The sequence below is a fragment of the Eptatretus burgeri genome, chromosome 8, assembly GCF_056783735.1.
Source record: "Eptatretus burgeri isolate ZD-2024b chromosome 8, Ebu_testis_v1, whole genome shotgun sequence".
NCBI classification, from domain to species: domain Eukaryota; kingdom Metazoa; phylum Chordata; class Myxini; order Myxiniformes; family Myxinidae; genus Eptatretus; species Eptatretus burgeri.
Genome location: NC_140968.1, coordinates 51,929,264 through 51,953,718, shown reverse-complemented (window position 1 = coordinate 51,953,718; position 24,455 = coordinate 51,929,264). Strand labels below are relative to the sequence as shown.

The following is a 24,455-nucleotide window of genomic DNA, read 5'->3' as shown; positions in this document are numbered from 1 at the left end:
GGCCTTTTGATCGATGCCGTGAGAAGACAAAAGCAGAGGGTGGCAATTTTTTGAAATCATGGCCAATACTTATTAAGAAGATAGCAGTTCTGCTTGGCATGCAATCATGGCTTTGTAATCCCCAAGCGAACTCACCCGACAATGTGAAAATGTCATTGGATTGGATGGATATTCGGAATGAGAATTCGCACCCTAGAGTTTCCAATCAAAAGTACAGTTTTTCTACATTATGAAATGCTTTGGTATAGCAATTGGTACAGTGATTATGAAAACTGTCCCAAGGGTAGAATTAATATATTCTGATGTCTGAACCGATCTCCCATTGTGGATTCACAAACGTTGGATGAATAAGCTTAATATCAAGAAGGGTGGGTCAACTCTACACTGACCAATACAGGAAAAACTACAAGGGCACTTGGTAGAGCGCATACCTCCACCACGTAATACCTGATCCAGGAGAACATATCAAGCCCAATACATTTTTTAAATATTATGCTATACAGTACTATATTGTGTTTGGCCCGATGTCTCAATGGTGAAGAATCACTTGAAAAAACTTAATAATCCTAGTAGTCAGATCCGGATCCAGATGTTCACCAAAATCGAATCAATTCTTCCTTATAACACACCCAACCTGACCACCTTGTTTCATCCGAATCCGTCAACAACTTTTTGAGATATTGTGCGATATATTAATTTTTGCCCTGTCTCTCGATGGTGAAGAATCACTTAAAAATTATCGGGCCGGATTCGGAGCTTCACCAAAATCGAATCTACTGTTCCTTTTCACACACACTAAACGTGTCCACCAAGTTTCGTCTGAATCCATCCACAACTTTTTGAGATGTCGTGTTATATATGAGTTTAGCCCTATCTCTCAATGGTGAAGAATCACTTAAAAAATTCTAGTAGTCGGATCCGGATCTGGATCTTCATCAAAATATAATCAGTTCGTCCTTGTCTCACACCGAACCTGTCCACAAAATCTCATCCGGATCCGTCAACAACTTTTTGAGATATCTTGAACACAGACAGACAAACAGACAGACAAACAGACAGACAAACAGACAGACAAACAAACAGAAAGGGGTGACAACATAACCTCCTTCACCGTCAGTGGCGGAGGGAAGCATGTATTTTATCAACCATGATAAATTGTAGCATTAAAGAGCGAACACAATCAATGGGATCGCTGGATTTACTTCCCCTCTAAAGAGAGGTGTGATTCACAATGCAGCTTTTCCTGCTGGCACTGCACGATATTACATTTTGAGATCAATTTGCACGGGAATTGAATCCAGGACGAGACAACTCAGAAGAAAGCATGGAATTAACCGAGCTGTCTTGGCAGTCCAATTAAAAAAAGGAGGCAATACTATTCGGACACCATTACATGACACCAAACTCTTGAGGTGGGTGCATATAGTATAGGGCTTGTGCTTGTGGTTGTGCACAAATTCTGTTCTGCACAACATGGCAGACCTAAAATGAAAGTCTTTACAAAGACTTCCCCACTCCTGTATATGAGTACCTCGATCCACTGATGTTTACCCATTGACCAAAGGTACAGACAGGTCATGTGAAAGGCAACATTTCCCAATTTTTTTTTTGAGAAAAACAAAAACAAACAAAACTAGAAGGGTACTCAGTAAAGCGCATACCTCCACGTAATGCCTGATCCATGAGAACATCTCGTGCCCAATACATTTTTGAAATATCATGTCATACATTAATGTTGGCATCATCTCTCAATGGTGAAGAATCACTTTAAAAATGAAATAATTCTCATATCCAGATCTGGATTCGGATCCTCACCAAAATCGAACCAATTCATCATTGTCACATACCTAACCTGTACACCAAGTTTCCTCTGAATCTGTCCACAACTTTTTGGAGATATCGTGTTATATATGAGATTAACCCAATCTATCAATGGTGAAGAATCACTTAAAAATTCTCGGATCCGGATTCGGATCTTCACCAAAATCGAACCAATTCATCATTGTCACACACCAAACCTATCCACCAAGTTTCCTCTGAATGTGTGCCAACTTTTTGAGATATCGTGCTATATATCATTTTGGCCCTATCTATCTCTCAATGGTGAAGAATCACTTTAAAATTCTAGTCGTCGGATCCTGATCCGAATCTTCATCAAAATCTAAGCAGTTAATCCTTCTCACACACCTAACCTATCCACAAAATCTCATCCAGATCCGTCAACAACTTTTTGAGATATCGTGTTATGTATATATATATATATATATATATATATATATATATATATATATATATATATATATATATATATATATATATATATATATATATATATATATATATATATATGAGTTTAACCCAATCTATCAATGGTGAACAATCACTTAAAAATTCTCGGATCCAGATTCGGATCTTCACCAAAATCGAATCAATTAGTCATGGTCACACACCCAACATGTCCACCAAGTTTCCTCTGATTGTGTGCCCAACTTTTTGAGATATCGTGCTATATATCATTTTGGCCCTATCTATCTCTCAATGGTGAAGAATCACTTTAAAATTCTAGTCGTCGGATCCAGATCCGAATCTTCATCAAAATCTAATCAGTTAATCCTTCTCACACACCTAACCTGTCCACAAAATCTCATCTGGATCCGTCAACAACTTTTTGAGATATCCCACACACAGACAGACAAACAGACAAACAAACAGACAGAAAGGAGTGAAAACATGACCTCCTTCACCTTCGGTGGCAGAGATAACTAGATCTAGATATCCATAACTTTTTGAGATATACTTCACATCATTTTTGGCCATATCTTTCAAAGGTGAGGAATCACTTAAAAAAATCCGAGTATCCAGATCCAGATTTACACCAAAATCTAATCAATTCGTCTTTGTAACGCACCCAACTTGTCCACATTCATCCAAATTCATCCATAACTCTTTGAGATATCCTTCTCACAGACAGACAGACACAGGGGTGAAATCATAACCTCCGTCGACCTTTTTTTTGTATACATTGGCGAGGCTTGTATGAGAGATAACACACGACACACAGCAAGGGGGGCATGAGACAAGAGGGGTGGGAGAGGGATGGACAAAACAGTGGGGAACAGAGACATTAGGAGATCTGTGGAAGGGAGAGGGATGGGGCAGGGAACATGGGGTATACAAGATGGACATTACAAGGACTTTCAGGAAGGAAAGCAGGAAATTTGAAAGAGGTGGGTTTGGGGTGGATTAACGGGGGTAGAAAAGATCGAGGTTTTGGATGGGGGAAGATAAGAGGTGGTGGTCAATGGCTGTTTTGAATGCCTGGAGGGAAGAATGGGATTAAAGAGAGTGTGGGAGTTTATTCCAAATGTGGGGAAAAAGAAGAATGAAAGAGTGAAGGTGAGTAGTGATTCGTGATTTTGGTAGTTTTACAACAGAGCAGATAGTGAGACCCAGAAGCTTGAAAGAAAGGACTTCTTCCAGAGGATTGTTGAGAAAGTAGATCGGGGGGTTTTCTAAATGGTCCTTTCAGACAGACAAAGTGAGAGTGTGGGATTTGTCAGGATTGAAAGACATGTTCCACATGTTGCACCAGTCTGTGATTTTATCCAGATCTGCAGAGAGCGAGAAAGCTGCTGCTTGTCGGTCTGAGGGATGACAGATGGTATGGCAGAGGGTGGAGTCATCAGAAAAGAGATAGAGGATTTTCCAGAGAGTCGGAGAGATCATTGATGAAAACCAGAAAAAGAACAGGGCCCAGAACGCTGCCTTGAGGAACTCCAGCCTGGACAGGAAGGGGGGGGGGGTGAGAGAACTCCATTTAGGGCCACACGTTGACTGCAACAGGAGAGGAAGTCTGTGAGCCATGAGTGGAGATGGCCTTGGATACCATAGGAAGAGAGTTTGGTGAGCAGGGCAGGGTGCCAGACAGTGTCAACAGCACAGGATATGTCTCGTGATATGCCTCTGATTTCCTGTCTGGCATTGAGGACCTCCATCCATTGTTGGGAGAGCAGAAGCAGCATATCCAGGTTTTAGAGTGACCTGTTCTGAAACCAAATTGATGATCGCAAATCAAGCCATTGGAGAAGAGGAAGGATTTAATGTCTGAAGCGATGATGGATTCCATAACCTTGCTGATGATTGGGAGAAGGCTGATTGGTCTGGAGTTGCAGGGATCTGTTTTTACACCTTTTTTTATGCAGGGCAGTAATGTTTGCTGATTTCCAAGCAGATGGCAGATGATCTTGAGCAAATGAGATGGTGAATAGAACAGAGGGAGGGTGAGCAAGAACAGAGGAGCAGGATTTTAGGACACGTGGGCTGATGCCGTCTGGACCGTTTGCAGAATCTGAGTCAAGGTTTGACAGCAAGCTCTCCACTTTGTCAGAAGAAAAGGACACAGTTCACGGACAGTTGGGTGTGACTGGGTAAGGTGGGACAGAAAGCAATGGGTTTCAGACATAAGATTTTGATGCAAACACCGAGTTTAGGCATTCGGCCTTTTCACGTGCGGTATCAGCAGTGTGACCATTTGAGGTAAGGGATGGGATGGAGGGGGAACATACACCAGAAACAGATTTGATTAGATACCACCAGGATTTGGAGGAGGGAGAGAGGTTTTAGACTTTGGTGGTGGAGCTAACAACTTTACCTCACAGGACAAAAACATGCTTCATCATACAAAAAAAGTGGTAAAAGTTGGACAGCGTATGCTTATCATCAGCCAGATAAGCATACCTCATACATTAGTGTAAATATAGTGGCACTTCCAGTCACAACTATGTTAGGCAATAATCAGGATTGGGGCACTCAACAATGCCTTAATGTGTTGCTGCCAGTAAGTCTGATCCAGTATTGGGATAACATGGTGAAGGCCATTTTGATCATGATTTTCGTAAGATCATGTGGATTGAATCAAAATAGCGTACAATGAGATTCCAGCTCCTTTTTTCCTTGACAATATCAAGTCTCATGATAGAGCAAGGTGAAATTGACAGTGGAGTACTGTGAAACAATTGGGTGCAACTTGAATCAGCAGGGCAAATAATGAGCAGGGAAGGAAGAGTGAGAGAGAGAGAGAGAGAGAGAGAGAGAGAGAGAGAGAGAGAGAGAGAGAGAGAGAGAGAGAGAGAGAGAGAGAGAGAGAGAGAGAGAGAGAGAGAGAGAGAGAGAGAGAGAGAGAGAGAGAGAGAGAGAGAGAGAGAGAGAGAGAGAGAGAGAGAGAGAGAGAGAGAGAGAGAGAGAGAGAGAGAGAGAGAGAGAGAGAATGAGAGGGAAGGGGAGAGAGAGAGAGAGAGAGACAGAGAGAGACAGAGAGAGAGAGAGACAGAGAGAGAGAGAGACAGAGAGAGAGAGAGAGAGACAGAGAGAGAGAGAGACAGAGAGAGAGAGAGACAGAGAGAGAGACAGAGACAGAGACAGAGACAGAGACAGAGACAGAGACAGAGACAGAGACAGAGAGAGAGAGAGAGAGAGAGAGAGAGAGAGAGAGAGAGAGAGAGAGAGAGAGAGAGAGAGAGAGAGAGAGAGAGAGAGAGAGAGAGAGAGAGAGAGAGAGAGAGAGAGAGAGAGAGAGAGAGAGAGAGAGAGAGAGAGAGAGAGAGAGAGAGAGAGAGAGAGAGAGAGAGAGAGAGAGAGAGAGAGAGAGAGAGAGAGAGAGAGAGAGAGAGAGAGAGAGAATGAGAGAGAGAGAATGAGAGGGAAGGGGGAGAGAGAGAGAGAGAGAGAGAGAGAGAGAGAGAGAGAGAGAGAGAGAGAGAGAGAGAGAGAGAGAGAGAGAGAGAGAGAGAGAGAGAGAGAGAGAGAGAGAGAGAGAGAGAGAGAGAGAGAGACAGAGACAGAGACAGAGACAGAGACAGAGACAGAGACAGAGACAGAGACAGAGACAGAGAGAGAGAGAGAGAGAGAGAGAGAGAGAGACAGACACAGAGAGAGAGAGAGAGAGAGAGAGAGAGAGAGAGAGAGAGAGAGAGAGAGAGAGAGAGAGAGAGAGAGAGAGAGAGAGAGAGAGAGAGACAGGTGGGTTAGTTTGATTATCTCTCTGGAGTGACATGTTGAGACAGTGAGATTTTCCAGGATTGAAGGGCATGTTCCATCTATCAGACCAGCATCCAATCAATTCCAGATAACAAAAAGCGATGCAGCTGCAGTCTGTCCCGCAGTTGGATGAGTTATTGCATGACACAATGTGAAGTTGTCTGTTAAAAGGAAGAGAGGGTTTTCCAGCACATTAGATTGGTCATTTATATAGTTAAGGAACAGAAATGGTCCTAACACAGTGTTAGGGAATTCCAGCCTCCACTGCGAGAGGGGAGGAGAGGGCTTCATTGAAAGCAACTCGTTGACTGCACGAGTGTAAGAAATAAGAAATCCAGGAATGAAGTCAGTGTTAAATACCACAGGCAGAGAGCTAGGCAAGCGCAGCAGGATGCCAGATTTTGTCGAATGCCCAACATATGTCTAAGGAGATGGTCCTGACTTTTTGATTGAGATAGTTTGGATGTAAGCTGCCATGCTTCCGTGACGGACATTCTACCTGGGAGTGACATTAACTATGACTTCAGTTTAGTGACTCAAAATTGTGACATTAACGAGAACCTCCGTTCCCTGCACCCTTCACATCAAGCCAATAGAATGCTCTGAAAGTCCAAGGGTCGAAGTGTGTTACAGGTAGTGCTGCATCTAAGTAAATATATCTTTGATTCTCTGGCCAGCCTTTTATCCTGACTTGGCACTTTGTGTCAATGGAGATAAAATATACTGAATTGGTATCACAAATTAAACAAATGAACTGTGTATGTTCATTGTGTGCTTTGGACATGAAACGATATGGTACAGTGGTGTGTGATTTGTGGATATACTTGAAGAGAAACTGAACTCGAATTTGTAAAATAAAATATGAACTAGAGGGGGAGCACTCAGTAGAGTGCAAAACCTCCGCCGCCAATACTGCTTGGTCACTCAAGTGAACCTGATATCCTATTCATTCAATTTGACGTCAACAGTGCTCACAGAGTTATAGTTTGCAACTTTCCCTTTTACTTTTAACTTTTACATACTCAATTCATTCGTCATAACTAGATTCCTTGAGACAGAAATCGATTTTACGTGGGTATTTCCACCTGAAGTTCCAAAATCAGCCACAATTATAATTTTGGCATGTTTTTTTTTGTTGGAAATCACTTATAACATGTAGAAATGCAAAAAAAAAAAAAATCGAAATTTTGTTGAAAAGAAAGGTGCAAAAAAATTTTTTTTCTCTAAATTTTTTTTTTTTGGGGGGGGGGGGGGGGTTGGAAATCACTTAAAACATGTAGAAATGCAAAAAAAAAAAATTCAAATATTTTTTCAAAATGGCCGCCATAGCGGCCATATTGGATTTTGGACCAAGTCCAAAATCTAATGTCATGATCCTTGGACCATACCTAATCCCCCCACCAAGTTTCGTCGAAATCCGTCGAGGAGTTTTTCCTTAATCCTGTTCACAAACAAACAAACAAACAGAAAGGGGTGAAAACATTAACCTCCGATCTTCGATGGCGGAGGTTAATAACTATGTCTGATCATTATTAATTTTTGTCTTTGAATGAAAAAAATCCACTTTGTTAAAATGTGAGATCATTAAATCGAAAACATCGAATTGTAGGATGGAGGGACATCACATTGGAGTCAAGGGGAAGCAGTGCTAGTGTGCTACAGAAGCTTGATTAAAGAAGAAGGAAATGCAAGGGGAAAAAGTAGGCCATTTATCATTTAGGTCAATTTTATGGAGAGAATATGCAAGTTACTTTACCATCATTGTCTGTGGCACAGATATGCAGCGGATGGAAGAGTGCCCCATGGCAAAGAATGCACCAAGCAGTTTGCAATCACCAACCCAGCAGGATGGGGATTTGAACCTGAAATAACCATATTACAATGATGGAGCTCAGGCAGTTGAGCCAAACCAGAAGCTAAATTTATCATATGCATATTACACAATCAAGAAGTGACATTTATCATATCCATATTACACAATGCACAACACACATGTATCACATCGATGTCGCACAAATCAGAACCAACATTGATCACATCCATATTGTACACTCCAGAACCAACATTTGTCATAACCATATTACACAATGCACAACACACATTTATCATATCCATTCCGAGAACCAACATTGATCACATCCATATTGTACACTCCAGAACCAACATTTGTCATAACCATATTGCACAATGCACAACACACATTTATCATATCCATTCCAGAACCAATATTGATCATATCCATATTGCACAATGACCCAGGGATTACAACCTAAATAGACAGCTTCTTTAAAAATACATTACCAATTGAGCTATCTGACCCCCCCAAAAAATAAAATAACACTTGCTTCTGTTGAAAGAGAAATTGTGTATCTCGGTGCATAACTATATAATGGTTACAGGTACATCAGGTCGTCGTTAGGAGTGGAAAATTGGAACAAACAAGCATGAATATTTGAGCGAAGAGAAAACCACTTGGACATTTGACAAAAATACTTACAATTGACAGAGTAGATTTGGTGGAGTTTCAGAGCAGATCAGACATTCCATCAAGACCATACTCTGTAGGGATCATCGGTGCTGCCAAAGCAGTCTCCTGGGATATTCCGCACAATCCTGGATAGGCCACCACTCCAACACAGAATACTCAGATGGCTCAATCATCCGAGCAAGCTGGTACTCATTTTGTCATCCTCAGAAGGATGACAGGCTGAGTCAATCCCACATTGTATTAATTCAGCAGCCATGCAGGATTTGAACTCAGGACCCTAGGATCCCAAGCCCACCACCCTAACCATTAAGCAAACACCAGGCATAGCTAAGGTAGGATTTTCTTTTTACGCAGAATATACTTGGAATACGGAGAAAGTTTGTGAGAAAGAAGTGTGGGTAAGTCTAACTGTATCAATGTTAAAGGGAATGAGAGAAGCACCAGCAAGCAGAGCAGGTAGGTGTGTGTAGAGGTATTTCGAAGCATGCGCCATATTTTTTTCTATACAACATCGCGGCTCATGGAAGAAGTTCATGAACAAGAGAGTCGGCGTAAGAATAAATTGGAAAACTACTGAGAGTGAGTGGGGCCACAGTTGGACGCAACAAGCAAGAGACTGGATGAACAGCAAAAGAAAACATCGTAACCTGCCTAGGATTCCCAGAGCACAGCATAGGTTACTTCGACATAACTGAAGATTTTTGTTTCTCTTGTTCCTTAAATACAAGTTGTCATGTATCTTGAATAAAACCTTGAAGACTTTCACTCCACAGCCAGTGCTGAGAGTCTGAAGCACTCAGGGCCACATATGAAGTGCATACGTTATAGAGGGTCGCATCTACTAAGGTATACTTCATGAACGAGACACTCTTGTGAAGGAACATAAATAAGCTTGTTTGATAGCAACAATTGGCTAAATATTTTATGAGCAGAAATGAGAGAAAAATAAACCACAAGGTGTTGACAGGTGGATTTTACTCCAAGCATCGCTTGGCAGAATGCCGTGAGATGTGAGCACCGAATGTACACAGAGGCACGTGAGAAGGCAAGAAGAGTCCCTGAGATAAGATGTCTTAAAATGACATTCGAGAGCAAGAAAATAAAGTTTTGCCTTGCCCAAGTGGCGCATTATATAAAGCATCGTTTAAAGGGATCATGAATCGAAATATGATGTGATATTAAAAGAATTTGCTGAATGATTTGTGAAAATCGATTGTATTTTTGTTTTTCTTCTTCCTGTTACATTCCTCGTAGATCATTGTGTAGCCCAAATTCCCTGCTGAAACCTTCAGCACCTTGCGACGGAGTGGCGGACCTCTCCAGGAAAAATTATTCGCTGCAGAAACATTCACATTTTGTCCTGAGTATCCCACCTCTGTTAGGAGGACGTACCATTTACACCTATATTCAGATAGCCATATGGATGGAACTAATAGCCCAGAATGAAATGGCCTAATCATCTTGAGTGGAACATCACATCACAAAAGCACAGATGTAGTCATTGGAGCCTATTATTTAAATATTTAATACGTGACTCAATGCATTTTCATAACCAAAACGTGATATCCTGAGAACATTGTTTTCTGTACACATAGTCGAGTCTCGTGGAAGAACTACAACACAATGAACTAGAAGATAACGGAACAAGAAAGGGGGAAAACACACTGACAGCAGTGTAGAGGGATGCAACAGAGAGACACTTCGAGGAAGAATGGGCATGTGGAAGAATGAGATCAAAGGGTGGGACGGGAGGACACACAGGGTGAACAAACTGGATACAAGCTCAAACACAGCAAGATGAAAAGGGGAAAACCAGGGATGAAGCATAAAATAAATACAAAACAAAAGATTTTGAGGAGATGCAGGAAAGCACAATAACCTGTAAAGGCAAGGGGTGGGTGAGGGGAAGGTTAATGAGGGTATAAAATATCATGAGTTTGGATTGAGGATGAGCTGAGGTGATGGTGAATAACCATTTTTAGGCCCATGGAGGACAGTGCAATCCTTCCGAGGTCGGCGAAATGAGTACCAGTATACTGGGCCGGTGTATACCCCGGTTAAAATAGGTGTACCATATCCCTGTGTCGTAAGAGGCAACCAGGGTTGCGTCAGGAAGGGCATCCGGCGTAAAACATGTGCCAAATCACGATGCGGATCATACGGATGATCCGCTGTGGCGACCCCTAACGGGAGCAGCCGAAAGAGGAAGAAGAAGAAGAGGAGGACAGTGCAATCCTTGAAAATTTTACGTTTATTTGACTTCCCGAATACAAAGCGGCCACCCATGTTCAGTGGGCCCATACAGCTACTCCCTCCTGAAGGGTGGCGGTGCCCAATAGTATATATAATTTGAGAAGTGTCTGTTTGATTGTTTGTGTGTCTGTCTGACATCTACATACATTGCAGAACCACTGGATGGAATGACTTGAAAAGTGATGGTTGTGTTTGGGGTGTGCATAAGGAGGTTTTAGGCAATAGAAAAATATTTCATAGCTTGGGGGTGGAGGGAGGGAGGAGTGGGTGAGTTCGGGGGGGCATATAGCACCACCTCACCACCTGGTGGAAGCCAGTATTTCATGTCATAATAATATCTACCATGGACATCATGGAAGTGTGGAACGTAGGGATGGGTTATGTGCTAGTTTACTTAATTTAATTCAATTAATCAGTCGTACCTTTGCCTCATCCACCTTCATAAATACAGCAAAAGTGGAATTTTTCACGCCACATCAATATCCGTGCACTTCATGTTAAAACGGAAAAGCTAAAATTTAACAATGTGTGAGTATATTTGCCTTTTTTTGAGCACGATTACAGTACCAGAGCATGCAAAGAAAGTGTGCACCATATGCATACAGTTACCAGTTGTGCAGTGGTGAGCAGCAAGGAACACGCTTGGCCAACACATGTAGCATAGGTTTACGCAGTTCGCAACTATGGCACTGTACTTCAGCATCCACAATTCAATGTAAAATATGCTTCGTTATTTGAAGCCCATTACAAAAGCAGACGAACTTCAATGTTTCCCAAATCCTGCAAGCTCGGTTAAAGCAGAGCTTGATGCACCGTCTGTCCGTTCCACTGACGAGGAAATATCGAAAGCTGGAATGGGTGAAAGTCCTGTACTCGCTGAAGGAGACAGCAATGCCAAGGCCGGAGATTGGAATGAATGAAAAATATCCAATGCTCCAGGAGACCATTAATTTACTAATCTCTGCATGGGTTTGAGGGTTGTGAAGTAGCTGGCTGAAACCAGAATCCTATCCAGGTTCCTCCTGATGACTCCATCTTTGCTCTTTACTTCTTCGGGTTCCTTATTGGTCTTCCATTTCATTATGTGAACCCCTGATTATTAACCCGTATGAGCCATTACCACAACAATATGTTTCTGGACTGATATTGTAGTTTCTACAGGTGAATTATTCAAGGTTCTCATTATTTTCAACAGCTTTAATTCCAGTTGTTGCAGGAGTTCTTTCATTCTGATGTCCTTTTTGCCAGGTGAGAAGAAGAAAAAATTATTTCTTTATAACAGCAGTTTCAGAGTATGACAACAGTTTCCCTTTATTGTCAGAAATGATGTGAATGCTCCCTGTAGTGCTACACTAAAGTATGTTTCAGGTTTTGCAATGATCATACTTTGTAGATCCTTTAACTCTCGAAACACCAGATGCTTTCATTGAGTGAACTAACTGCTGTGTTAAATCAGTAATATGTATCTCGTGAGGTTCGGCAATAATGTTCTCTCTGAAAGCTTATCTTTCAGCTCAACCTGAAAATAAGTTTAAGGAATTATCCTTTGACTCAAAGTCATCAGTACACAAATCACCAGAAGTTTCTTGAACATCATTCAGTGTGTAGTCTACAGCACGATCGGTGATAATGTGCTACAGCAGCTACACAGGTTCTCTGCTGGTAAGGATAATAATTTCAAGTCTTGTTTCTATTAAGCAGCCTGTCCTATCGTGTCCTAGACTGAAACTTCAAACGATGAATGAGAGATTCTCTTGTCCATTCACCTTTGAGGTACCTTTTTTTCGGTTGTAGTGATTTACGAAAAGTGGACTTCCGTTGATGGAATGTTGATGGGTTGTCTTCTCCAATTGTCCTATGTATGGATCTCGCACTTAAGCCTTTTTAATTGTGGAGATACCTCTGAATTTCCTGTGATAAATAATTGTAGTAATTGAGTCCTGAGAAAAACCATCCACAGCTCTCAACATTGGCGTGTGTTCTCTAATTTGAGCTGCATGAAGAACAGTTGTCAAAGATGAAACATCCTTAGGAAATACAAAATTATTAATGTGTCTTCTTCTGACCTTGATATGTGTATTATTCAAGTGGGGTCAACACTTTGGCACTTCGCTGTTGTACCATCATTGTCACTTTTATCAATTCTGCTAAACCACCAGGACTACTCATACAGATACAGCTACCACCACCATGTATTATTGCTTGATATTTTCAAGGAGTATTCGATGTACTGACATCTGAAAATTGAAGAAATTGACTGCTGTCGAAGTGGAAATTTTTGCTTCATTGAATTTTCTTGCTGAGCAACATGAAAACGTGTACGTGTGTTTTTAATTTTGCAAAGCGGACACAAGTTACATGATTACCATGTGACCTAGAGAACGTTAACATAGGGAGAAAATACCTTGCAATGTAAGCAGAACTGAAGAGAAAATGGCATGAAAACATTCTTTATTGTAAACTACAGTTTACAAACCTGGTGTAAATTACACGGAACCACTGTAGCACTGTACGGAACCAATGAAATACGGAATGCAAAATGCAACAGAAAAGTACAGTAATCAAATGGAAAACCAAATACTGCATTTGAGTTATCAGAAGGAACACAAAGAAGTAAAGAGCAAAGATGGAGTCATCCTGGATAGGATTCGGGTTTCAGCCGCTACTCCTCTACCCCCAAGCCCATCCATGCACAGCCAAGTCAACCTGACAGAAAACTTTCCACTATTTACTTCTCCTTAGAGAGACAGACAATGAAAGAGAGGAAAAGAGGTGAAAGAGAAGAAAAAGCAAGAATGAGAATGAATAAGGAGAATTGTGGAAAAAAACAAAACATTAGAAAGAAATGTGAACGGAATAAAGATGTTGGTAAGAATCCAGACAGATAGATTTCAGCAGTTACACCCAGGGTCAAATGCAGCAACATGCACGTAAGCTATCAGAGGTCTGTCAGGGGGGGAGCACAGTCTACACAGCATTAGGATATGGCACAAGCATAATCAAACGGAAAACCAAGAAGGAATCCAAAGAAGTAAAGAGTAAAGATGGAGTCATCAGGAGGACCCCAATGGTCCTCAGATACTCATGTGCAGTTAAAAAAAAAACCCCAAAATCACCCCACTAAATGCAAACTTCAAAGATTCTTCGACAGCTCAAAAGTGTACTCGCACAACAGAGGCTTTTGGGAGAAGGTTTTCTCAGGTAGTGGAGGTAAGATCCTTCTGTAATAATTCTGATAAGTTGATATACTGCACTATGACATCAAAATTTAAATGCACAAAATGAAGTTTATAAATGATAAAATTATAATTTATAAGTTATATTATAACTCATGAGATTTTTCTTTTTTTTAAGATGCAAGGAGAACACGTGAGCAATGAGGAGGAAGAGGAGATTTTCTCACCGAGTGAAGGTAAGATTATTCCGTGATAATTCTGGTAACCGATATACTGTGCTTTCAAAATTAATTGAATAAATATTAACGTTATCATTTACACGTTATATTGTCGGTTTATAAGTTATAGATTAAAAAAAATAGATGTAAGGAAAATACGTGAGCAAGGAGGAGAAAGAAGAGGAGGTTCAGAAGCATCTGGAACGAAAAAAAAAAGAGCAGCTTGCGCGTGTCTCGTCTGGAGTGGACATTCTGAGTAAAGGTTTACAGAGGAGAAAGATGCATACTCAGCTGAGAGGAGTTTGGGAAAAACAGACGAGCACACTCTAAGCTGACATTTTGTTTTTTTTGGGGGGGGGAGTACCAAACCGTTTCTGCTGGTACTCATTGGAGAACCTAACAACAAAAATTGGATGAAGCCCTGTTAATAATGCTCAGTTTCGAGCAGTTATTTCCTTAAAGTGAATGGAGAGCAAAAGCATCAAGTGATTAATTGTGATATTAGATATACTTTGCTTTTATGGATAGTGAAACAACGTCTCCTTTCCCTATATGTTGTTGTTTATGGATAGTGAAACAACGTCTCCTTTCCCTATATGTTGATGTTTATAATTAAAAAAACTTTTGATCGAATTTTTATGATTCAGGTCAGGTCAGGAATGCGAGCATGCACCAGAGCAGCACGTCGCAGCATCCACTTTCCACCGGTACTCCAGGGGCCTCCGTCTGGCCATCGCCCAGGCAGATACCTGGCCCATCCCCATCTCCTTGAGATGCCGATCAACCTGCTGCAACTAGGAGGAACGTGGTCGGCCCATTGGCCTCCTCCACTCCTGAGACTCCCTCGCTGAGAGAATCTGGTGAGCAGGATCAGCGTCAGGAGAACGAGCCACATGTCCATACAGCTACAGCTAACGCTCACGGACTATGCAGGTAGCAAATCTCATTTGAGTCTCTCTCAACAACCACTCGGACATAAACTCTGACCAGCGATAAACAAGGATTCTCCGAAGGGACCTGGTACCAAAGGAATTAAGTCCCCGTCTCAGATCCTTGGTCAGCGTCCAAGTCTCACATCCATAGAGCAAGACTGGAAGCACCAAGGACCTGAAGACTCAGACTTTCGTCCTCCCGCACAGGTACCGGCAGCACCATACGCCATTATCCAGTGAATCCATGACTCCCCAGGCCCGACCCAGACATCTATTGACCTCTGACTCACAGCCAGCAGAGACATGAATATCACTGGCAAGGTAAGTGAATCTCTCCATGACCTCAACATCCTCACCCCAAACAGGCACAGACAGGACAGCAGCATCCAAGATGTCAGTGAAAGCCTGGACCTAGTTTTGACCCAGGAAACCCATAACCCCAGTGGCTCCGACTCCTTATTCAGCACCTCGAGGGCCCCCAAAAGGGGATCTAAAGTCTCCGCAAACATGACTGCATCATCTGCGAAATCAAGGTCAGAAATTTTGACATTCCCAAACGATGCACCGCAGCTTGAACTCCCTGACAACCTCCGTAGAATCCAGTCCATACAAGTGCTGAAAAGTGTGGGGGCCAGTACATACCCCTGACAGACTCCAGTAACAACTGCAAATAAGTCAGAGATGGTACCACCACATCTCACAGCACTCTCAGTACAAGAGTAGAGTGCAGACATCAGATCGATCAGTTTTGGTGGCACCCCACGAAGACCAAGAATCCTCCAGAGGGCATTCCGATTCATCAAATTGAACGCTTTACAGAGTTCAACATAAGCTGCAAGCAGCCACTGCCGAAACTCAAATCTGCTTTCGGTGTGGACCCGAAGAGCAAGGATACGGTCAATCGTTGACCTCTTTGGTGTAAAGACTGAGAGCTCTGGACACTGGTGCTCAAGCAGATGGTGGGGAACCCTATCAAGAATTATCCCAGCAAAGACCTTGCCCGGCACTGAGAGCAGCGTCACCCCTCGGTAGTTGTTGCATTCTTGGCGATCACCCTTCCCTTTCCAGAGAGGGAGAACAAGGCCCATCTTCCAGTCAGGTGAGATGATGCCTGTGTTCCAGGCACAGCACAGAACTGCATGCAATGACACGAGTGCAGCATTTCCACCAGCCTTGAGAAGATAAGCATGGATGCCAAAGATCCCTGCAGCTTTACCACATTTCAACCGGTTCACCGCAGCCTATGTTTCCACAAGTGAAGGTGGACCACAGTTAATTGGAGGGTCAGCAACAGGGCTTGTAACACCCCTGATGTCCAACTCGACAACTGGTGGATCAGCCTGGTACAACTGCTCAAAGTAACCGGCCCAGCGGGCCTTCACTTCGGACTCCTCTGTCAAGAGCCTACAAACCTCTGCTCTCAATGCAGTACACCGAGGGATGGGATTGGATGAAAGCAATGCGCGAATTCCCCTTTAAGCAGGACGAGAGTCACTTGACCACAGGACCCCCTCACAGATTCCTCATACATCGGCCTCCTTGTCCACCCTTAGTGCACATACAGTTTTACACCTCCACTTCCTGAACAGCTCAGCTCTGCCATTCAGCCTGGCCATGCGACTCTGGTCAATAGTTTCCAGTGTCCCTTGAGAGATAAAATTCTTCTTTGCCCTATGGTGAGTTCTAAGACATCGACCGGCAACATCAATGACGGTGGTCTTGAAGGCACTCCGCAACTCTTCAGGTCCTCCCAAAGACTCAGACCCCCCAAATCTCCACTCAGCTTGCTCGCAAACTCCTCAGCTACCCTCTCATCCTTGAGCTTGCCAACATCCAGGCTCGGCTGGGATCGTACCATTCTCCTGGATTTAAGGTGCAATTTCAGAGTTGTTACAACAAGCCGGAGGTCAGTATTGAGCTTGTCAGTGCAAAAACCATTGTTGGGGAAATTATTACTCTTTAGACAAGAAACCCTTGCCTCAGTCTGACTAGATCAAAGTGTTTTTTTTTCACTCTCTACTGTTCTATTTTTTAATTGTTATGGCCTACCACCTACTTATATTCTTGTCTTTCTTTGCCACGTTGGCCATTGTTTGGTTCTTTTGCAAGTACAAGGTGACCGGCGTGATAAGCTGTACTTTCTTTTCTTTGCTATCAAAAAAAAGCCCTCTCTACTCTCAAATGGTATATATATATATATATATATATATATATATATATATATATATATATATATATATATATATATATATATATATATATATATATACAAATATACATATATATATATATATATATATATATATATATATATATATATATATATATATATATATACATATATATATATATATATATATATATATTTATATATACATATATATATATATACATACATTTATATATACATATATATATATATACATATATATATATATACATACATTTATATATACATATATATATACATACATTTATATATACATATATATATATATATATATATATATATATATATATATATATATATATATATATATATACATATACATACATATATATATATATATATATATATATATATATATATATATATATACATACATATATTGAAATATATACATATATTAATGAGATATATATATATATATATATATATATTGTTGTGGTTGACGAAATTCGCAAACCACCATTCAGGTCCCTTAGGTGAGATATCTCTGTAAGTATATGTGTAGTTAGGCCCAAACCCGTTGTTTAGAGGGAATAAATGTCATTCATGCGGGCTGCGACCCTTTTAGATAGCCGTTTTTCTTTTACTATCTTTATTTTGGACCAGCCGCCATTACTACCACCACCAACCACGTCTCAACAGCCATCACACAACAACCACCAACCACAACGCCGCTTCACAACAACAGCCACGACCTTTACCGTCACAACTCGCCACCATCGCATCACCACCATTCTTGCGCCACTTGTGGGCACCGATACTGGACTCGTGCAGGGCGCGCACCGAGCAGCGTGTTCAGAAACATCACAGACTTTCCGAAGAAAACGGATCAAAAACGACTCACGCCCACTTCTGTTCCGTCCTATCGGTGAGCGTGGGGCGATTTGGCCCCGCCTCCAGGGCGTTGGAGCGTGGTCGCTATATGCAAATTCATGGATCAAAAAGCATTCACGCCCACTTTTCCTCGGTCCAATGGGGAGCCAGTTAGAGGTGAAGGGTCGGAGGTAAAGGGTCAAAGGTGAAGGGGCGAAGCCACGGGGCATATAAGGGGCCGCGTTCGTCAGTCGAGGAGTTGGGAGTTCGCGGAGCCAGTGAAGAGTTGGGACGAGTCAAGAGAGGAGACGGAGAGGGCGATCGGACAAAGCTGTGGAGAGGCGGTGGCGGCGAAGGCGGTTGAGGGGGTGCTCGCATCGGATTCGGGGAACTGCGGAGGGAGAGGCCGGCGGCGCGACCGAGGTCGTGGTGGAGACGGTCGTCGCGGGACCCGAGACAGGGAGATATCCTCCTTTCCCCCGAGCATCAACAACCCCCTCCTGTTTCCCCCCCGCGCTGAGATAGTGCGACAAGGGGGCCCCTTTCCCACTCCCTACCAGACACTGTCCGCGAGGCCCGCGGAGTTGGGGCGCCACCGCCACTTTGCGTCTCATCACCAGACGGGTAGGCCCGACGCGGTCTCGGCCCCAGGCCCGCCTACCCCCCTCATCCTTGAGGGTGGTCCTTTTTCTTTTGCTTTGGGTATATGTGTTGTCGGCGCCGTCTGTGAAGTAAAATTGTATAAGTGTTGCCATGTGCTCGGTAGTCGGATAGCTCTGCATTGTCTTCTTCTTTTATATTTGCTTTTTGTGTAATATTGTGTGTTTCTTCTCCTTTTACATTTGCTTTTGGTGTAATTGTATATGTGTGCTTTCCGTTCATCGCGAAATAAATGTGAATTATGTTGAACTGTTTTCCCGCTTCGCTTCGTCTTTTCCTTTATTGAATCTCCATCTTACTTCACGTAAAGGGTTGGTCGTGGGCTAAAACGCCCGATAATTAATCGAACCGTTGGGGCCGACGATAACACCGCTCGGTTATCCCGATAGTACGGAACGGGTCGCTTAAAGTGGCCCGTGTCCGAAGTCGACCTGCGGCGAGGTGCGATCGCCCGGTCTACCCTCCGTGTGGGTACTTAGGTAGGTCGAATTTGGCGAGCAACCCTATCCCACGCGGGGGGCCGATTGGCACGATCGTGGTGAGGCCGAAAGGTCCACTCGTGACTAGTTCCCGGCGTTAGTCCGAGAGGGTCACGACTGGATTGTCCGTCTGGTGGGCGACGTGCCGCGATTCGAGTTACGTGGCCGCTCGCACGCCGGCGGGCGCGAATCCGCAACAATATATATATATATATATATATATATATATATATATATATATATATATATATATATATGTATATATATATATATATATATATATATATATATAGATATATATATACATTTATATATATATTTATATATATATATATATGTATATATATATATATATATATATATATATATATATATTTATATATAGGTATATACATATATATATATATACATATATGTATATACATATACATATATATATATATATATATATATATATATATATATATATATATATATATATATATATATATATATATATACTAACATATATAGTCATGCAAGCCTGGTGTTGGTGCAGTGGTTGGGGCAGCGGCTTGGGATCCAAAAGGTCCTGATTTCAAGCCCCGTTGGGCCACTGAATTAATACACCAGGGGGTTGACTCAGCCTGTCATCCTTCTGAGGTCGGCGAAATGAGTACCAGTATACTGGGCCGGTGTATACCCCGGTTAAAATAGGTGTACCATATCCCTGTGTCGTAAGAGGCGACCAGGGTTGCGTCAGCAAGGGCATCTGGCATAAAACATGTGCCAAATCACTATGCGGATCATTCGGCTGATCCGCTGTGGCGACCCTGAACAGGAGCAGCCGAAAGAAGAAGAAGAAATATATACAGTCATGCGCCACTTAACGACGTTCCGGGCAACGACGGATCGCATATACGAGGGATCTGCCAGCTATGAAAAAAAAAAAGGAAAAAAAAAATGAAAAAAAAAATGTAACTGAAAATTTCCTGTCGCCGAGTGATGTAGTCTCGTATAAAAATAGCACATACAGTTATGTACACTAAACTGTGATGAAATAAAGGATGAAGTGACGCGCGCTCACGTGTCGCGCGGCTCGCACACGGGACAGATAAAACCGAGATGCCGCGCGGTCGGTGGGATTGTCCCTGGGGCAATGTCATTTACGGCGGTGGTTCACTTGGTGCTCGTTGAATGGTGAGAATTGAGAGTATACCGGACTCCGTGCTTATGCTGGCTAATTGCTGATATATTTTGCGGTGATCGACTGCACATGTATTCCTTTATGTGTCTGTAGAGTCGGCTTCAATCAAGTGAAATAAAGCCTTATACTCCGAAGGTTTTTTTCTCGCATTCACTTCATGTATAGTACATAATACCTCATAATGATAATAAACGACAGTGTGGCCATGTTATAATGCGATCGATGAGGTCCATAAAATGTCATCGCAAAAAAAAGCAGGGTCGTGCTGAATCGGGATTCAAGGAAATCGGCTTTCAAACTGAACCAATGTTTGCACGTTTACCTTCTAGCAAGTAAGTTACCTTTGAATTGAAGAATTCCGCGAATAAATCGTTGTTCTTAGTTGACATTAAAACAAAAATTTATTTTTAGTGAAGCTTTTCGTGTTGTTAAAACAATCGCACTGTTCCGAAAATATATATCACAATTGAAAGGAGCTCGTTTCTTCATTTATAAATTATAACATCGATGCAATGATTACGTATTTATAAAATCCAATCGCTAATTATTCACCTTTCTATAATCGATGCGAGAGAGATTGTAAGCTGCTGCTAATAACACCGATGGCCGTCATTGTACTGTACTGAAGTGGGAGATGCTTAGCAGGCAGACACGAGCGGAATGACAGTCGAGCCGAGCTGTGTTGTACAAATGCGAGCGCGGGCGTACTCTGCCCGGCGGCTCCCCTTTATTCCGTATTCGGCACACTCACGAGCCGGGCGACTCCAGTATTACTACGACGCCTCAGACGGCGCGCACACCCTATATCCCTTGCAGATACGATAACCACCACGACCACTCCTCCAATCATCACGCCCATCATGCATCATCATCATGCCCCTCCCCGTGGGCCCGCAGACTACACCACAGTCATGAACAGCACAAAGGTAAAACTAACGTGTCTTCCGTCTCTCTTGGATGTGTGTTACAATTGCCCACAGTATTCAGTACAGTAACATGTTGTACAGGTTTGTATCCGAGGAGCAATAGGCTACACCATATGGCCTAGGTGTCTAGGTTTGTGTAAGTACAATGTTCGAAAACAAAACAAAAATGATGTTTGCACAATGACAACATCGCTTAACGACGCGTTTCTCAGAACGTGACCCCGTCGTTAAGTGGCGCATGACTGTATCTATATATATATATATATATATATATATATATATATATATATATATATATATATATATATATATATATATATATATATATATATATATATATATATGAGAGAAATCACGGGGAAGCATGGACCAGAAGCTGAACTTGAGGATAGATTAGAAATAAATTGTACAAAATAAAGAACTACTTGTGGACATTTGATTTTACTGGAGTCTGTGGTTTATTTAACACGATACATAATAAAACCGAGTCGGCTAGACATTGAACCCTCGAGGAGGACAAGATTACACAACAACGTCCAGAATTCTACAACGATCACTACGAGGTTGGGTGAAAATCTACATCAGTTTGGTGCCAGTGACCGGAGGTGCTTCATCTGCCGGAGGCAGTGCCTGGAGGAATGACAAGTGCTTGAGCAAAGGTAAGCAGAGAGCGTGCCCCGAGGGTGGGCTGTCGCAGTGGGTAACGCATTGTCGAACAGAGTGTACATACAGAGTATTAGAGCAAATTGTATTTTGTGTTTTATTGTATTTCAAACATTGAAGTATCTGTGATTTGAGAGGGGATTTTGAAAGATGGGAAATAGAAATGGGAAAAAGAATGAAATTGTGTATACCGAGGCAAATTGTATTCAAAAGCCACGGAGAGGTACATGTGCAACAATTATGTTTGATAAGTATGGACCTGATGCTGTGAGAGACGTAGGAAAATGGTGCAATTGGACCAGAAATAGCAGATTACCTTTTCCTGAGAATGGTACGTTTGACCATGAATGTTTCGACAATTTAAGAAAAGTACTGGAGATGAATAATCGGGACAAGAAATCCCAGAAGCAGGTGAACTGGAGCATTTATATAAATTGGATGAAGGAATGTCGTGACAGAGTCGAAAAGGCACGGTTGTTAAGCTTGAAGGGTCAGCTAGACCAATTAATGAAGCAAATGCCGGTACAACTTGAAAATAAAACCAAGAAACAGCGAGCTGTGCCTGCGAGAAGGCATAGTGCCGATCGCACAACCACTCGAGGACGAAGAAGTGGGGGAGACAGAGGGAGATGATGCCACAGGGCAAGGAGAGGCTCAACGGGGAGCCAGGGGAGTAATTAAAAAGGAAGCTGAAACAAAACGCAGAGAGAAATTTCCTTTTGCTAACAAGGGTAAAATGCAAACTCGATCAAAAAAAATAATAACGTCGGAGACCACGAAGGACGAAGATGATGAGGCACTTATAGGTGCGGTTCCATTGCAAGATTACCCGGGGGCAAGGGATGTACAAGCGATATATCGACCATGGGGCTCTGAATGAATGAAGAACATATCAACACACTCATTGAATCAGTCACAGAGGTGGTAACACTTAAAACAGATTGGGCAAAAATACAGGCGTGCAGGAAACGCCCTGCCGAGGACCCATTGGAGTTCTTAGAGCACTTTCGGGGTGTATATCAATGTCACTCTGGACTAAAAGAAGAGGGTGTACCATTTGCTCATGTATTCCTTAATGGTTTGACAGCCAAATTGCAAAACGAAATAAAGCGAGTATGCATCGGCTGGGAATTGAAGGAAGTAAAAGAATTAACGGAGTATGTAACGCATTGCAATTCATTAATAAAACAACGTTCTGACGAGGCAGACGAATCAACATTAATGCTATCCCAGGTTCAGGGTCAAGGTGAATGCCCCGGAGGAAGGAATGCGAGATATGCACAAAACCCAGGGCCAAACTATGACCGGAGGAGACCACAATACAGAGACCAGCGCAGATATGTCTGTCATACATTACATGTGGAAAACAAGGCCACTGGGCTAACGAATGCTGGAACCGCAGAAACAGTCGAACTTATCATACGTACGGACTGGTAAAATAGAGACGAGGGGCACAATAGAGAGATGAAAATCGCAGACACTCCACGCCTCCAATGGATGAAAATCCATATTTCAGACAACAGGAAAGATGGGGAACAAAGTTTGAGCATGCTGGCTCATTTCAACCCACTGCACCGAACACCGAATTCCCTCCTCCTCCTCCTCCACCCGAATTCCCGCCTCCTCCTCCCTCATTTCTATCCCCTCCAACTCAAGGTTCATTCCAACCCCAAAACCCATTCGTTTTATGACAAAGAACAGAAGCGACTTCGTCTGAGTTACCCCTTTTGACTTTGAAACCATGTGACGAACCGAAATTGACTTTGAAAATTGAAGGCCGAGAGATTCCTTTCTTAGTTGACACAGGAGCAACCAAATCTGTGCTCAGAAGGAGTGATTTTCCGAATGCCCCGTTATCGCGAGAACGAGTGAAAGTCGTGGGAATGTCAGGAGTTGCCATGGCGATCCCACTGACAGAGCAACTACGGGTAGAAATTGGACCATTGTCTGCAAATCATGCATTTTTGATGGCAACTGATACACCAATTAATCTGTTTGGGAGAGATCTGTTATGTAAACTGAACTGTTCAATGAAATGTACCCCTGGGGGAGTATATTTAGAAATACCTCACGAATCGCACATAACTATGATGAATTTATTGCAGGAAAATACAGAAAATCTTGTATATCAATGGACTGTGATTAATTGTGAAGCATTTAACTATTTGCAGGAATATGTGTCACATTTGGAGAGAATCGCACCCAAGGTGTACGCCTGGGTGAGTCAATATCACAAGGACAGACACGGGGTACAGACTCGACGACACTGCATTTCAGATTGCAACATCAAAGGGAAAGATAACGTCTATGCGAGTGAAACACTCTCAAAATTACACCAGACCTTTGACCTCGTGTTGGGAACAATTTGTATTGGAAAGCAAGGGATTGGCCTGGA

At 42.3% G+C, this 24,455-nt stretch overlaps 1 long non-coding RNA gene across 4 annotated transcripts in view; it reads right to left on the bottom strand.

The window, feature by feature from the left end:
• The window catches only part of LOC147021731 (uncharacterized), a 60,379-nt gene that overhangs the window by 21,384 nt on the left and 14,540 nt on the right, over positions 1-24,455 (bottom strand). For 2 of the 4 annotated variants that reach the window (XR_015060903.1, XR_015060905.1), the window contains exons 1-2: positions 8,534-11,256; positions 7,793-7,898 (exon numbers count right to left, since the gene is read on the bottom strand). This is a non-coding gene — a long non-coding RNA (uncharacterized LOC147021731). Of the gene's footprint in view, positions 1-7,792; positions 7,899-8,533; positions 11,257-24,455 lie in introns of those variants that run through there. The other 2 variants (XR_015060902.1, XR_015060904.1) reach the window with 1 other exon arrangement.